The sequence below is a fragment of the Octodon degus genome, unplaced genomic scaffold (genome assembly GCF_000260255.1).
Source record: "Octodon degus isolate 3935 unplaced genomic scaffold, OctDeg1.0 scaffold00109, whole genome shotgun sequence".
Lineage (NCBI taxonomy): Eukaryota > Metazoa > Chordata > Mammalia > Rodentia > Octodontidae > Octodon > Octodon degus.
Window position 1 is genome coordinate 5,885,798 of NW_004524685.1, and position 17,999 is coordinate 5,903,796.

At 38.6% G+C, this 17,999-nt stretch overlaps 1 pseudogene; it reads left to right on the top strand.

Moving 5' to 3' along the window:
• The first annotated feature begins 13,023 nt into the window (after positions 1-13,023).
• Positions 13,024-13,643, top strand: LOC101585366 (annotated as a pseudogene).
• The last annotated feature ends 4,356 nt before the right edge of the window (positions 13,644-17,999 follow it).

Consider the following 17,999-nt stretch of genomic DNA (forward strand, 5'->3'; position numbering starts at 1 on the left):
AGCTGACAGAAATGTGTGTTCTGATGCTGTTGGGTGGAACACTTTGTAAGGGTCTACTAAAACCATTTCTTCACAAGTTTAGTTTAGTTCTGTTTTTTCTTTGCTGATTTTCTGCCTAGGTGAGCTATCTCTTTGTGGTGTTAAACTTCCCCATTACTATTGTATACTGCACATTTGATTTTCTATGTTAAAATTTGTCTCATGTAGTTGGGTGTTTCTACATTGGGTGCATATATTAGGATTGTTATCTCTTTCTCTCCCAGTTTTCCCCTAACAAAGATGTAGAGACCTTTTTTAAATCTTTTTTAATCATTCTTTGATTGAAATTGGTATTGTTAGCAACCAAAATAACTACCCCTTCTTTTTTCTGGAGTAGTGTTTCTTATCCTTTGACTTTCAGTCTATGAATTTCCTTTAGTGTTAAATGTATTTCTTTTATATAGCATATTGTTTGCTTTTTTTGGGTTTTTTTTTTTTTTTTGGTCCAGTCTGCCATTCTGTTTTTGTTTTTCTTTTTATTGGTAAATTAAGGCCATTTACATTGATGGTTGTAACTGATATGTATTGGCCTATCTTTGTCATGTTATTTTCCTGCTGAAGTTTCCCTACATTTCCCCTCTCTTTAATTGCTTGCTCTGTTTGGTTGTTCCTTTCTGTTATTGTTCTTGAAGTTGTGATCATTTTTTTTCCTCTTCTAGAATATGAAAGTATTCTTTGTAGGTTGGTTTGGTGGTCATGAATTTCTTCAAATGTTCTTTGTTATGGAAGTATCTTATCTCTCCATTAATTTGGGTAGATAGTATTACAGGTTACATCAATCTGATGTGAAAGATGTTTTTCTTTGGGAACTGAAATATTTCACTCCAAATTCTTCTGGATTTGATGGTTCATGTTCAGAAATCTGCCATGATTCTCATGGGTTTTCCATTATAGGCAATTTGGTTGTTTTTTCTAAGAGCTTTTGATATCCTATTCTTTTGCTGAGTTTCTAGAGTCTTGGTTATTTTGTGTCTAAATGTTGATTTATTTTTGATTATGGCTAATTGGATTTCTATATGCATCAGTTATCTTCTTGTCAGATTCTTTTACCATGTTGGGAAATTTTCTGCTACTCCTTCTGCAAATAGTCTTTCTATGTCATTTGTGCTGACTCCTGCTATTTTATTGACACCTATTAGTCTTATATTTTACTTTGCATCATCTTGTGGCTGCTGAATTGTTATTTCCTGGTTTCTTGATATTTTGCTATGTTATGGGGTTTGTTTGTTTGTTTATTTTTGAGATAGAGTCTTGATATACAGTTCAGGCTGAATTTGAGCTCTCTTTGTAGCCCAGGCTGGTCTTGAACTCACAACAATCCTCCTCCCTCAGCCTCCCAAGTGCTGAGATTACAAGTGTGCACCACCACCCCTGGCCTCCTTGGTTTTTTTTTTTTTTTAAGTTTTCAATTGTACTTTATTTCTTCAATAGGCCATATTTTTTTTTCTGGAACTGGGGATTGAACTCAGGCCCTCGTGCTTGCCAGGGAAGCGCTTATTCCACTGAGCCATCTCCCCGGCCCCAATAGGCCATATTTTAATGGATATACAGCACTTTTACTTGGCATCAATTATGATTTCATTTAGAAATAATTTAGCTGTATCATATCAGCTGGCATGATTACTGATCTCATTCCTTGGAGGTGACTCTGCCAACAGGGGAAAGGTTCCGTTCTATTCCAATTTGTGTTGCTGTGTAGGTCCATGCAGCAATACAGAATGTGGCTCCACCAACTAAGATAGCATTGCCATATTTGTCATGGAAATCCAGTATATGCTTCTAGCGGCTCTGCCTTGCTACCATTTGTTGAATGCTTCGCACTGGAAAACAACATGAGTTTTTGGCCAAGGGAAACATCGTGGACTTGAAGTTGAAACTGTAGTTACTGCATCTGCCAGCTTGGTGCAAATTACTTCCAGATATCCTTGCAAAGAGCCCTGGGATAAGTTTGTATTCTCTAAAACCAAAGAATGACTTTTAGGAACAAATGGAGATTGTGAGAAGAATATATTCTGCTCCTTGTTATTTTAAAGAAATAACACATTCACATTCACTAGCTGTAATGCTGTCTTCAAGGTCCAAAAATGTATCGTAAGTTTCATTTAAAGAATTTTGCCAGCTTTCAGTTAAATTCTTAATTTCCTGGATATCTGTTTGAATCTGTTTCATGCATTCTAATTCTCTCCTGTATTGTTGTTCAATGTTTGCATCATTTTTCTGTAGTCCACTAATTTTTACCTATGCCTTCTTTAGATGCATTGAGCAATTCTTTCATGATTACTGTCATTTCTTTTTGACCTGAGAGATTATTTCTGATTTCATTTCTTCTATATTCTGATGCAGTTGTTTCTTTACTTGAGTTGTTATTGTTTCATCACAAATTTCAGCTGTATGACTTCCAAGTTCTTCTATGTTCTTGTCTTCTTGTCTCTTGGACTTTGTAGAAATGGAGGTCATGAGGGTGCTTTTTGCTCCTTCATTTTGATGTTTTTCAAGGTCTCAAGATTCACCTGGGCTCAGCATTGATGGGAAGGAGACAAGGCACAATTCAGCAAGGCTCCTGTGACAGTGTGGGAACAGAGCAGGCTCATCAGAGATCTCCCACTGTGTGGGGTTCAGTGTGGCTTTCACTTTAATGAGAAGGGGATCAGCAACAGCTCAAGAAGGCTCCAAAGATGATGGCAGCCAAAGCTCCAGAAGGCTCTTGTGATGGAAGATGGACAGGGTCAGGCTCACCAAGGCTTCCATGATCATTGGGGAGGACAGGATGAAGCTCAGCAAAACTCCAGAGACAGCAGTGAGGGTGAGGCAGGACTCAACAGGTCCCCATAGCTCTCAGGTATCTCCCTGCCTTCTGTGATGGGGGCAACATACTATTTTATCGCAGCAGCTCTGCAGTATAATTTCAAGTCAGGTATTGTGAGACTCCTGATTTGCCTTTGATGCCCAGAATTACTTTTGGTATTCTAGGTCTCTTCTGGATCCAGATGAATTTTGGGAGTGTTTTTCTTTTTTAGTTCTGTGAGGTATGCTACTGGTATTCTGATTGTGATTGTTTAGAAGTTTGGGGAATATGGCCATTTTCACTATGCTATTTCTTTCTATCCTACAGTAAAAGTCATTTTGCATTTTCTGATATCCTCTTAGATCTCCTTTTTCATAGTATGTAGTTTTCAGTGTAGAGATCTTTTGTATCCTTTGTCAGATTGACTCCTAAGTATTTCCTTTTTTTACACCATTGTGAAGGGTATTGTTTCTTAAATTTTTCTCTCTGTGATTTTGTTGCTTATATACCACAATACTATTGATTTTTGAGTGTTGGCTTTGTGTCCAGTTATGCTATTGAGTTTTGTTATTAGTTTTATAAGTCTTTTGGTGGTGTTTTGGGGGTCTTCTATGTAGAGTATCATGCCATGTGCAAATGATAATAATTTAACTTCTACCTTCCTGATCTTTATTTCTTTTTTTCTTTCACATAGCTAATTGCTCTGGCCAATATTTCCAGAACTTTAAAAAAAATGAGCCCCTCACCAAAAAAAAAAAAAAAAAATTTAAAGACTCAGTCAAAAATGAGCATCTTAGATGAATAGATATTTCTCAGTAGGAGACAAATGACAAATAAATAGATGAAAAATGTTTCATGTTAATAGTCATTCAAGAAATGCAAATTAAAACAGCACTGAGATTCCATCTCACTCCAGAAAGAATGGCTATTTTCAAGAAAACAACTAATAACAAATGCTGGAGGGACTGTGAGGAAAAAGGAATAGTTCTCCACTGTTGGTGGGAGTATAGGCTGGTGCAACCACTGTGGAAATTAGCATGGACATCCCTCAAACTCTAGGACTAGAGGTTCCACTTGACCCAGCTACTCTGGTGCTGGGTATTGAACCCCGGTCCTTGTGCTTGTCTAAACAGATGCTTAGGTTCACTGAGCTGTCTCACTGGTCCTAAGAATTTGAATTCTATTATAAGTAAAATGAAAACCTTTCAGCAGAAGATATATATATATATATATATATATATATATATATATTTCTAAGAAATCCCTTTGGATAATGTATACATGATTTTGTAAGATTGTAGAAGATCTTATAGATTTCTTTCTTATACCCAAGAACAATACATATATTTCTTGCGTAGAAGATATTTAAAGAAATAGCTTAACATATGCTGTACCCCAGGTTACAGAATTACAGCCTAACCATATCTCCAAGCCAAAGTTTCTCCTCATTCACTCTGTCTCTGTCACTGTCATCTGTCTGTCCTTCTTCTTCCTTCTTTCCCAAACTGGTATCTTGCTTAGGAATTACAAAGTTTGGACCTTGCTTCCTCCAGAGGAGCTAGCCACTTGCCATAACAACTGGTGTCCTAGCTTTCCTTTAGACCAATGCTTCATAAAAGAGGGATAGAGAGTTGAATCATAACAAGTATGATACCCATTAAGTAAAATAGAACACGTAAAGTGACACAAAAATTTTTGAAAAGAACGTAAGCCTTCCGAAGACCTAACTTTTGATTAATATTATTTCATCAGTACTATGTATTAAGATGAAATTTTCATATTTGTATTTTTCATCCAATATTTACTGCAATACAGTTAAAACTTTATTTTGTTTTATGAAATACTGCTAGAATGTTAGTATATGTTATATCACAATAATCACTAATAGGAGGAAACTAACAATATAGGTAATGCAAAATTTGCTTTATTTCCCCTATAACATTACTTAAGAAATTTTTTTTCTATTTATCTGTTTGGTACAAGGTCTCACTATGCAGCTCAGACTCGTAGATCCTCCTGTTTTCAGCTTCTCCAGTGCAGGGATTATTGGTGTGCATTACCATGCCTGAACTCAGTCACTGGATCAGCACACCCTGGCAAGGGCCAGCACAAGAAAGTTTTTTTTTTTTTAATGATATGCTTTATTGACTAGACCAAATTCTTATTTATTTACTCAAAATTTAAATCATGTTTCTTAAACATATCTTCTCTTTATTAGGCCAAGAACTGCAATGCAGTTAAGAAATTAAAAAAAAAAATCTTTATCTGGTACAGGGTCTCACTACATGGCTCAAACTCATAGTGATCCTCTTGTTTAAGCCTCTCCAATGTGTCACCACCCTCCATTTTGGTGGCCAGCAGAGTGGCAGTACCAGGGATCAAACCTAAGTCCAGGCAGGTGCTTAGGCTGCTGAACTATATCCCCCAGCCAAGAAACTTATTTATTTATTGTTTGTTAGTTTGTGTGTGTGGTCCTGGAGAATGGGGATTGAACACAGGACCTTGTGCTTGCCAGGTAGGCACTTATGCTGCTGAGCTATCTCCCCAGCCCCCAGCCAGGAAATTTATAAGCTGGTTGTCTTAGTTACATTTCTCATTGCTAAAACAAAATACTACCTACAGTTAAAGGAGGTAAAGTTCATTTTGGCTTTCAGCTTTATAGAGGTTTCAGCTCACAGTTGGCTGGCTCCAAGGCAGGGTGGCACAGCAGAGATGCACCACAGAGGAAACACAGTTCATGACATATAGAGGGCAGCAAAGCAGCAAGCAACAAGTGCCAAGCGACAAGTAGCAGCCCTCTTTCTGCCCCTCATATTCTCTCCAGCCTAGGCACCCTTAGGGTGGGTAGCACTCACACCCAGGGTACAGCAGCCTTAACCCTAGCACCACAACATGAATCAATCACAACACCACACACCCTAGATCCAGCCACCTCTGAAAACCCCACCTATGATAGCATGAAGCTGGGGTGGGGTGGGGGAACATCTAGATACAAGCCATAACACTATTTTATGCCTTTTTCTTACTTAATTATCTCTAGTCTTTTCTCTTTGGTTGTAAAATAAATTCTACATTCTACATCCTTTATTTCAGCTGCACAGGAACATTAGTCTTTGGTGTTGTTTAGAAAAGAAGATTCCAGAATGATGCCTTGAACTGTAGCGATGTGAGTAAGGGATTTAGGAGAGCTGTGGAGAGGGAGAACCTGAATGAAGATTCCAAGCTGACCTATCTAGAACTGAAATACAAAATACGGGATACAAAAGAAAAGAAAATACATTTGTTTTCAAAAACTGGGATTAAATTCTGAAGTCTAAGAGACTTTCATTAGTGTCTTGGTTACTTTTCTCTCATTGCTGAGACAAACTACCTGACACCCTAATTAAGGAAGGAAAAGTTTACTTGGTTCACAGTATGTGAAGGTTTTAGTCCATGCTTGGCTGGCTGCAAGGTGGAATGGCACATGGCAGGGGGCAACAGTTTATGGCAGCAGAAAACTGCAAAAGCAGGAAAAGAAAAATGTGGGCATGCAGAGGAGATAGTTCAGTAGAATAAGCACCTGCCTGGAGAGCACAAGGTCCTGAGTTCAATCCCTGGTACCAGGGAAAAAAAGAAAAAGAAAAGAAGAAAGGAAGGAAAGGAAAGAAAAAACTATTAGGGCCAGATAGCTTAGTGGATTAAAGCACCTGCTTAGGCAGATGCAGGGGCCAGGAGTTCGATCCCTGGCCTACTGTGCCAGCCATGCCCCCCACGCACACTGAGACAGCAATTGAGGCTGGGTGTGGCAGTGTGATCCTGTAATCCCAGTGTTTGGGAAGCTGAAAACAGGAGAATCACTATGACTCTGATCTGTGTATTGAGACCCAGTAGACCCTGTAGACCCTGCACTAAATACTAAACAAAACAACAATTAAAAAAAAAATGGGCATGCAAGCCTCTTTTCTTTCCTTATGCTGTATGCAAATTATAATTGCATATAATTGTAGCACTCACGTCCATAATTCTAATATTGGACCATGAATCAATCATAACCTAGAGAAGCCTGCCCCATGAGTGCAAGAGGGGGACATCTAGACACAAACAATTAGGAATTTTAATTGATTTATACTAGCATTGGAAGATTATTTGATGACACTTTAAAAGAGGACTAAAATAAGAAAAATGCTTTTTTACAGAGTATGATTCTTTCTACAATGTGTAAATTAGGCCTGTCTCAGAACTACATTATCTTCTTAAGACTTCTGATGTTAGCGATATCAGAAACATCAGAGGAGTTTGTAGTTGATTTAACTGCATATATTTATTTCTTTTGATTAATACTGCAGATCCCATAAAATGAGAGTCATCATTTGCCATCTTAGCAAAGGAACACACAGAATTTGATAGTGAGCAATCAATACAAGGTCTTTTGGGAACTTTGCCCTGTATCCTTTTAAACAACATTTTCTTTGATGCTGAAAGATAAGAACAAAGATTGATTTTTCACCCTCTTTTATAAGTGTGTGTGTGTGTGTGTGTGTGTGTGCGTGTGTGTGTGTGTGTGTGTGAGAGAGAGAGAGAGAGAGAGAGAGAGAGAGAGAGAGAGAGAGAGAGATACTAGGTTTTGAGGACAATTACATCAAGAATTTGTTGTTACTGTTTTAATCCAATCAAAAAATTACTGGTTTAAAGATAATTAAGACATACTATATTTACTGCAGCATTGAATTAGCTAGTTTATGATAATTTGCATTTCTGTAATACTCTCAAAGTCTTTTTATATAGTAAGATTTCTAGATGGAAATAAAATTGTTATGATCTTAGACATGATAAATTCAAGAGTCCTCTTCAGTTAAAAATATACAGCATTTCCAAGAAAGAAGATTTGGAAGAACAGTTTTGTGATTACTTTGAAATGTTAGATCTAATTCCTGAATTCTAAGTTGGTTTTTGTTTCCAGTTTTATTTTACTTATTTTTGAGACTGCGTGCCTTTATGCAGTTCACATTTATGCAGTAATAAACTATATGATGTTGAGAATCAACTTGTTGCACCTATTCTATTCTCTGTGAAGTTGTGGGCTCCAAAGGTTTGGGAGGCAAGGTCCTGAGTTCAAGGCCTGGTACCAAAATATATATATTAAAAAAAGGGTTTGGGAGGCTCCACCCCTAAGGCACTTCCAGCGGCTGCAGCTGCCAGGGCGTCTCACACAGGCTGGCTTTGCTCCCTCGCTGCAGGTGTTCCATGTTCCTGGCTTTTCTAAATTTCTGGGCTCTCCACTGCCCCTTTGGCTCCACCCTCACAGCTTCACATATTGTCTTCTCAGGAGCATCGTATCTAGCCTCCTAGGCCTTCCTCTGAAATCTGGGTGGCAGCCCTTTTAAACTTCAGAACTCTTGAATTCTGCATGCACTGAAGACCAGTGCCTAGTGGATGAGGCCAAAGTCCACCGACAGCTGGAGCAGTGGCCATGCTTTCTTCTCTCCTGACTATAGGAGTTGAGTGCTTAGATCACTGAGCACTCTAACCCTGATTCCAATGAACACATTTTTGGTGTTACCCCATTCTGGAACCTGATGCGGGTGCCTTCACCAGTCTGGCACTAGGTGTGCCTGCTGCCATTCTGGAACATGGTACTCTTTCACTTTTGCAGTCTTGTTTTGCATTTGGATGCCTTAAAGGGTGGAGATTTGCTGCTTCTTGTGATGCTCTCAGGCCATCTTATCTATTCTCTTGTCTCTCTGCAGGTTTACTGGAGGTGTTTTCCTGGCAAAACTCACATTTTAAATCATCATGCTGGACTCTTTGCTCTTGATTTACAACATAAATCTAGCTAAAAAAAACTCCAAAATAACCATGCTACCACTTCAATATTTGACTCCATTGAAATTTCTTCTTGCAGATTAATTAGTCCACCACTCTTACTCTTAGTCTCAGGCAAAAACTCTGGACAAGAGCAAATGGATTTTTGCAAAACCGTAACATATATCATCTGGCAGGGGCTGGAGGCTCAATCCCCAAGCCTGCCATGCTGGCCCTGCCACTGGGTACACTGAGACGGTGATTGAGACTGGGTCCGGTAGCATGCACCTATAATCCCAGCACTTGGGAGGCTGTAAACAGGAGAATCACTACAAGTCCAATCTAGCAGTGAGATCCTGAACACCCTGTAGATCATTCCCTAAAAATACAAAAACAAAAAAACAAAACAACAACAACAAAAAAACCCACAAAAACCAAAACAACAACAACAACAAAAAACCCATATATCAGCTAGAGTCTAACAGACAATGCAGTCCTTCCTGAGAAGAGACCTCCTAGCCTGGTCTTTACTCATTTTCTGATCTGAACTGTGTCCATAATCTTCCATATAAAATAGCCTAAGGCATTCTGGCTCTTCTCTTTCAAGTGACATCTGTAAACCTTTCAAGCTCTTCACTTATCTGATACTACACTCTAGTTACTTTTCTCTCATTGCTGAGACAAAATACCTGATGCCCAGAATTAAGGAAGGAAAGACTTGTTTAGCTCAGTCTGTAAAGGTTTCTGTCTGTGACCAGGTGACTCCAAGACAGAGTGGTGTGACAGAAGATCAAAAACACAGCAAAAGCAACGAGAGCAAAAGAGGGAGGAGAAAGAGCAAGCCTCTTTCTACTCCTTATATTGCATACAGTCTAGGTGCTCCATGGCGGCTGTGGCACTGACACTTACAATCACAGCATTGGAGACCATGAATTAATCAGAAACTCTAGAAGCCCGCCCCATGAAACATGAGGCTTTGGGGGGATGTCTGAGACCCAAAACATAACACACCCATACTACACTTTTCTAATGCAAAGATGTACTTTACCATAAAAGTAGCCAGCTATGCATCTCAAGTAGCTGCACAGGAGGAGTACAGGAAGGAATCTTCATCTGTCTTTACTCTCTTGGCACAGTAAGGTGTATGCATGTGTGTCAAAGTGTAAATGGGTGACTTTTACTCATTTCATGTACCATGTCACATTTTTGAGTATTTATAATTTGTCTTATTAAATTTTTTCTTTTGATTTTTTTTTTCATGTAGAATTAGCCCAGTTCAATACAATATCACATGAAAACCCACTTTTACAAGGAGGAGGAAGAAAGTGAGTCCTCAAGTGACTTGGTTACTAATGATGCTATGGATCATGTAAGCCAAAGAAGATAGGAAGGTACGATGGATAGAGAAGTTCAGAATGAAGACCCTGACTCAGCTGAGGAAGAAATCAGCAATGGAAATAGGTATGTGACTGCCAAATGCTACAAAATGATAATGAATTCCTGATAAATCCAATGTTAGCGCTAAACTAGAGAATGTTATTAGAATCTTGCCAGGGGTGAAATCTATTCAAAGGAATGCCAACACTGTGATTCAATGTTGGAAATTATTTACAAAAGAAAATATGCTACAAATGTTTTGAAATGAACTAATAATAAAATACAACTAAAATGTGCTATATACATCAATAGCAATAATCAAAAACACATCTCTCTATAAAAGTCTCAAGTTTATTCTTTTTATGGATGAGTCATACTCCTATATAACAAAACACAACTTCTTTATATGTACGTAGATGCAACTCAAGATCATACGCATAAATGAAGTGAATCAGACACATGTGTGAACATCATATTGTCTCACTAGTGTGAGAAGCTGAATGAATATAAAATTCAAAATGTTTAATAAATGTTGTGCATTTGGAAGATACTGTTCAAAAGAAAAAAGTAACTGGGATGGTGGAAAGGCGAAGTGAAGGAAAAGAAAGAAAGAAAGATAGATAGAGATAGATAGACATCCATTTCATATATATGATAGTTAAGATATTTATACATCCAGTTTCTCTAAGTTCATTGAAAACAAAGGCTTGTACTTGTGCTAATTTTGTTTGGACAATATTTCTTGCCTCTATCTTTTATTGCAAATAACTACTACCAGATAACAATATGCAACGTATTAGTTATTTTTACTGTCCTCCTCGTCTGCTTTGAAACTCTTTTGATTTACTGTTATTTTTTAATTTTTTCTTTCTCTCTTTAAAATAAAAAAAAACACGTTGATCATGACACCTCACTATTTGAACTAAAAGCCTTCAGAGTAGAAGGCTACTCCTAGCCACCACATCTCTATTTGTGAGTAATAAACCTTATGACATTGTGAATAGATTGTTGTACCAATAATAACACATTCAACAGAATGTTGGTTCACTAGTGTGATGGATTGACAACTGGTGTTCAATTTATCATTCTAATCATCAGAATCTAAAGGATCTATTGAGATTTTTAGAATAAAACTGACACTTAAGAGATTTGGTTTCTTTCATAATTGCCTATGTTTTGATCACAAAAGACCTCCTGAAAAAGAAAAAAACCTGAGCTATTGGCTCGGTGTTTAAAGCTTTATTTCAAACTGTCACATGATTTATACACTGTCCAAATATGTGACAATAGATGAACAACTTGCATCATTTCATGGTTGTTGAAGGTTTCGGCAATATATGCCAAATAAACCTTCTAAACCTATGGTGTAACAATATATGGCCTAGTAAATGCAAATATATTTTACACTGTGAATTTAGAAACTTATCCAGGAACTGAGTGACCACATCTCTACCTGTGCAGTAACAAACTGCATGACACTGTGAATAGATTGTTGTACCTATTTTAGAAAACAACCTGAATAACACAATCAATAGAATGTTGGTTCACTATTGTGATGGATTGACAACTGTTCAACTTGTAATACCCAGGTGAACTGAATCAACATGGTCCTGGGTATGGAAGGCCCACCTGAGGATTGTTGCCAGCAAAATAAAAAAGAGAACTAGAGAATAAGAAGGCACTGGGGGGGGGGCTGTTGGTTCTTCTAGGTGGTGTTGGTTTTCCTGGTGCTGCTAATTCTCCTGGGGGAGCTTGTCATGCTAGATGCCCGATATGAACTTGGCTCTTCTCATCATTAAGGAGCGCAGGACTTGTTCCTGAGAATGACTATGGTTCACTTTGGGGGCGCGCTGGTCCTTCATTTGAGCATTACTTTCTGAATCTGGAGGGGAAGATAGTGAACTGCTTTAGTTTCCTGGAGAAGCTTGCTGTGCTGCTGGCTTTCTGATATGAACTCAGCTGTTCTCATCGTCAGAGGAGCTTGGGACCTCATTTTCACTGAGAATGGCTGTGACACCTTTCAGAGGAGCTCCGGTTGTTAATTTGAGCATTGCTTCCTGGCTCCAGGGAAGATCCCTTAGCCTGTGAGCACAAATCCTTCATCCCTTTGGCACAAACTTTCTAGCTTCCACCACTGACCTTTCGGCCTTTCCAGCATAAATCCACAAAACAGACTTGCATGAGGCCTTGTCATGCGCTGACAGTCTTCAGCTGGATTCATGAAGGACACTGCTTGGGTGATCCAGGCCCTCAGATGGATTCTTTGGGTCTTTAGTGTGAGGACAGATTTTCTGCTCTCTCTTTGTATATGACTCATTGGATAACTGTTATAAAATAATCCTATAAATTATGTGTCCTGTATTAAATTATTTCTTTTGCAAACCTTGACTACAACAGTTACTCATTGATGTTATATTTACTAGAAGGATACCAGTTTACCCGCACAAGGACTATTCACAAGAAAAAAGCCAAGACTCCTGAAAATAAGTGTTGCAAATTCACAACAGAGAAATGTATAGTACAATATTTGGATTTCAGAAAGATATAACATTGGCCTCCTGTATGGCAAAAAAAAAAACAAAGTAGCATCAGTACTGTCAACATTACACCATGATGATAAGGTAGATAGTAAGGCTGGATACGGTGGTGCTGTAGTCCCAGCCCTTAGGCTGAAGTAGAAGGATCATGTGAGTTCAAGGTCAGCCTGTGCTACAAAGTGAATTCTAGGTGACCCTGTCTCAAACAAACAAACAGCAAAAAAGTCTGTGCATAAATCCTTAACACAAATGAAGCTAGACATGTTCACAGTTTATGAAAGGGGGACAGATGTTGAAGAGTTACGCAACAACTATGATGTCACTTGAAATACAATGCATCGGCCAATAGTTATGCTTTATTTGATCCTTAACATGCCAGAAATAGTTTAAAAGTTTACCCCCCCAAAAAAAAAACTTTGATCCTTAACATGCCAGAAATAGTTTAAAAGTTTACCCCCCCCAAAAAAACCTTTTTGTCTGGTGGCAGCCATCAGGTCAGCCAAGATGGGTGCATAGGAGTACATCCGGGAGCTGTGGAGGAAGAAGCAGTCCGATGTGATGTGTTTTCTGATGCGGTCCGCTGCAGGCAGTACCGCCAGCTCTCAGCGCTCCACAGGGCTCCTCATCCCACCTGGGTGGACAAAGCTCGCAGACTGGAATACAAGGCCAAGCTAGGGTATGTCACATACAGGGTTCCATGCGCCACGGTGGCCACAAGCGTCCAGTTCCTAAGGGAGCAACTTACGGTGAGTCTGTCTTTCATTTCCTTAACCAGATGAAGTTTTCGCGAAGCCTTCAGTTTGTTGCTGAGGAGTGAGCTGGACGCCACTGTGGGGCTCTGAGAGTTCTACATTCTTACTGGGTTGGTAAATATTCCACATACAGATTCTTTCAGGTTATCCTTATTGATCCATTTCACAAAGCCACTAGAAGAAATCCTGACACCCAGTGGATCACCAAACCAGCCCATAAGCACAGGGAGATGCGTGGGCTGACATCTGCAGGCCACAAGCCTCGTGGCCTTGGAAAGGGCCACAAGCTCCACCACACTATCAGTGGCTCTCGCTGTGCAGATTGGAGAACGTGCAACAACTCCAGCTCCACCATTACCACTAATAATATAAGTGATGTTTGTAAAATTCATAACCCAATAAACAATTTAGGACAATTCCTCTTCTAAAAGATGTTATTTGTTAAGTAGTCTACTGATTCATGAATGTTTTGTCAAATGGAAGTTAAAAGTGCAATAATGGTTAAAGAGTATAATGATGGTGTATCTTTGTTTCTAATAAGATAAGCTTTTGTTGTCTTTGCTTTGTCTTATTGGGGGGGTTATATGTCAGTGTTTGAAATAGCTGTGTGGTATTATAGGTGTAAAATACTTTAAAAGGGAAAGGCTACAATAAACAAAAAAGGTTTACAAAAAAAATCACAAAATATCTGAAAAATTTACTTAGATTAGGACTGGAATTGATGAATGATCAATTACAACAGAGGAAGAACAGGATTTATCTGTTCAAAGAATTCATTAAAACTAGTTGGAAGACTATACTATGCATTACAACAAGTACTGTGAAATTCATATTATTTTGTTAAGTGAAATTCTGTATCACTTGTATTTTTTTCTGTTTTAGTACTATTTTGTACTCTGGGTTTTTTTTTCTGTATTTTGGAAAGGGTCTGCAGGGTATTCAGGGTCTCACTACTAGATCGGACTCATAGTGATTCTGCTGTTAACAGCCTCCCAAGTGCTGGGATTACAGGTAGGCACCACCACGTCCAGTCTCAATCGCTGTCTCAGTGTGCCCCAGGTCAGGGCCAGAACAGCAGGCCCAGGGATTGAACCCCAGCCCATGCACCTGCTTGCAGGCACTTTAATCTGCTGAACTATTTGGCTGGCTCTTTTGGTGCTGTCTTTAAAAAATAAAAAAAAAAATTGAAAAAAATCACATGTATCAAGATGACAGACTAGAATGTGTTTGAGAAGAAGAGAAAGAGAGAGAGAGAGAGAGAGAGAGAGAGAGAGAGAGAGAGAGAGAGAGAGAATGAATTCTGGAACAGACCAGTAAACAGGAAGGTGAAACATCATAAGAACCTCCTAAGACAACAGAAGACCAGTAAGATGTCAAGTATGTCTTTCCAAAATAGACAGGAAAACAAAATTCATGTGCTAACAGTGTGCATGATACTTGTGTATGGAACTTGCTGTTCTCATGTGTAAAACTTAGGTGTACTAATTTAAGTAAAGATTATTTTTGTGGTAAAGTTTTATTTGCATTTTCATTGTAGTTCACATGGGAATTTCTGCTGTTATTTTTTAGATATAGTAAGCAAAATGTTGATGTATAAAAATGTTGATTTTGGTTCTACACACTCAGTAAATACTTGATATTTCATTCTCCAGCTAAGTGCACATTGTATAATATAATAGAAAGCTAGTGACAAAAGAGGACAGGAGTTGTGACAAGTATGGTTTGCCAGACAGGAAAGGAAAGCCAAGTGCATGGGCTCTTAGTATAAGCAAGCTCTGTGATAGAGCGAAGTGTAGTCATGCATGAAGACTCCATTGGGCATGATAATTCAAGTAAAGTTTATTTCTGTTAGAATTTTTCTTGTATTTTTATTTGATTCCCTTTTAAAGAAATATTTGCTTATTTATTTACTTACTTATTTTGGAATCAGACACATTATTAACTGAACAAATAATAAAAACACCATGGTAGATACCTTAGTTCATCCTGTTGATCTGGTCTTCCCTATTTCCAGCATCTCCACCTTCCACAAAATGGGTGGTCTTTTTCGTCATTCCACCTCGTGGGGATGATAACTTGAGTGGCCACAGGAAGTTATTTGCCTCTTTGAAGCATTTTCTAGCAGTATAGACCTCATGAATCAGATCCTCCATGCAGATGCCATATTTTCCAAGAGATCAAGCAATCAATGAATTATCCATCAAGGCAATTTGCTTCTTATTGATTTTTCCATAGCCACGCTTGTATATTAGTTTATTCACTGACTTCAGGTTTGGGTGCCCCCATGCAATGTATGGCTCCACAATTCCTTAGCATGGTAATTGAAGCCTTGTCGAGCTTAATAAAGGTGCCACAGAAGATTTGGCAAAGGCGAAGAAGCTGCAACACCTTGCGGAACTTTGGGCTCATGCTATTGATACCCCGATCCGGATGACAAATTCCAATTTGGGCTCTGCAGGGACATAGAAGCTGCCAATTTTTCTCTCCACCCTAGCCATTCAGATCTCAGTTCTGTACATCTGTCTGTGCTCCTTATGATAGTGCTGGCTTTTTTATAGATGAGTTTCCTCCTCGCCTTGCGAAGCATCTCACAGACAAACTTCTTTCTCAGGTGCTTTACCTTCAGTTTTGTGAAATATCTTTGCTTTTTCTTAATGGTTTCTGGCACAGCAGGGACCTTCTTTTTTCCTTCTCTTCAATACCTTCTATGATTCCAGCCAGAAAAGAACTATGTATTTATTTTTTCAATACAGGATCTTGCTACACAGTTTGGACTCAGAATGATCCTCCTGTCTCAGCCTCAGTGCTGGGATTACAAGTGTGTGCTTACACACTCGGTTCTGGGCCGGTAGGACATGCAGTACTGGAGATCAAACTGTGGTCCTTGTACTTGACAGACAGGCACTTAGGCCACCATGCTATCTTCCTAGCCAATTTGGTCCCTTTTTTTTTTCACTTTTTCCAGAATAGGGCTTTCACATTTTATTTAGAACAAACAAATATTTGTGAGGTATGTCCCAGGGCTTGATGACATACTTTTTTTTTCCCTTTGGTAGGACAGTTTCAATAATTAACACATTGCATACATTCTTCCAAGTGGTTAATTACTATGCAAGATGTGGACATGATATCCTATTTACAAACACTATTAGAATAAATCCCTCTATTCCTTAAGAGAATGTAACTATATATCTATCCTAACCATTTTGAATACACAGATACAAAATGGACATTCATCTGTATACCCTTTTTTTGTTAAGTTCCTTTATTTGAATATTATAGGTGTGCTAACTCAGCAAAATATTCTAAAAGAGTCCAGTAGCCCATAATAGTATTGGGTCTTCCGCTTCACTGGCAATGTCAGAAATTGTTAATCTGAATCCCCTACAGCTCAGCATAACACCATCACTTTACTTCTTATACTTCGTTTTTATACTTTTCTGCTGGATGGATAAGACCAAGGTAAAGCAGGACCTGTGCAACAAGAGTTGTAGCTTTTGGGTCTGATAAGGTCAGTGAAATGCCCTCAGGATTTATTCTGAGTTCCTGTACCTCAGACTGTACATCCTTTGTCAGTGTCAGCCATGTGGATGAGTCACAGCTATTGCTAGGCCAGTGTGCTCTCTGTGAAAGCCTGAGAGAATGTTTTCTCTCCATGTGACTCCCCTTAGGCACACTCTACATCATCGATCACTTTCCTCTTTGGCTCCATAATCTCTTTCATCAGAAAATTTGGGACACTACCAAGTTACATGAAGCTACAGTACAAGTTCTCCTATGTCCTGAGTCTTAATTGACCTTAGAAGGCTAGGGCCAAAATGTTGGCTGTCCTTGCAGCCCTCCTTTTTCTCTAATTTTAGTCTGCAAACTTAGGTTGTTAAACCTCCAGAAGAGAAGTTTATTGTTATTACCATACAAACTAGGCTGTTAAGCTTAACCACACTATCTGCTTGAATATCAAACATCTTAGGCATACCATGGAAGAGGTATTTTTCACCAAGTATTGATATGTTGAACTTTAAGTCCCTACAGAATATGATGAAAAAAACATTTAAAAATTAGAAGATATTTTTTAAAAAAGCATAAAGAATTATATAATTCTTATGTTTACACATAAATCCAAAAATCTAGAAAAAAAAATAAATGAAGGAAACATTAAAAAAAAAAAAAAAGCTGGTGAGATAGCTTAGTGGTCTAAAGCACCTGCTTAGGCAAGCTTAGGCAAGCATGCAGGGATCTCGCTTCGATCCCCAGCACCACATGCCTCGCCAGCCCCGCCCCCAGGGTGGGCTGAGCTGACCATAAAAAAGAAAAATAAATAAATATAGGAAACATTTTAAAAAAGCAAAAAACCAAAAGTCTAATCATATACAACCTTGAAGCAGGATACTCCCACAATATTCTTTTTGCTGTCTCTTGCCTTCATTCACCACCCCCTTCTTTTTAAACAACCATCTACCTGAGAGACAGCACAGCAGCAACTGGCATGGCATGACAAGCAGCCCGTATTCAGAAGACCAGAATGACAGGCACTCCAAGTATGAAACTACTATTACAGATTGCCATCTTCAGTGCAGTTGCTTAGTTCACAGGTATATATACAGTTAGTTAGTCAGGGTGAGAATCATTCCACTTAACTGCTAGATTCAAATATCTTCTGGAGATTCTCAGGATCATTGCCTTGCCCATCTTCTACATATAACTGTATGGCTTGTCATTGTCATGTTT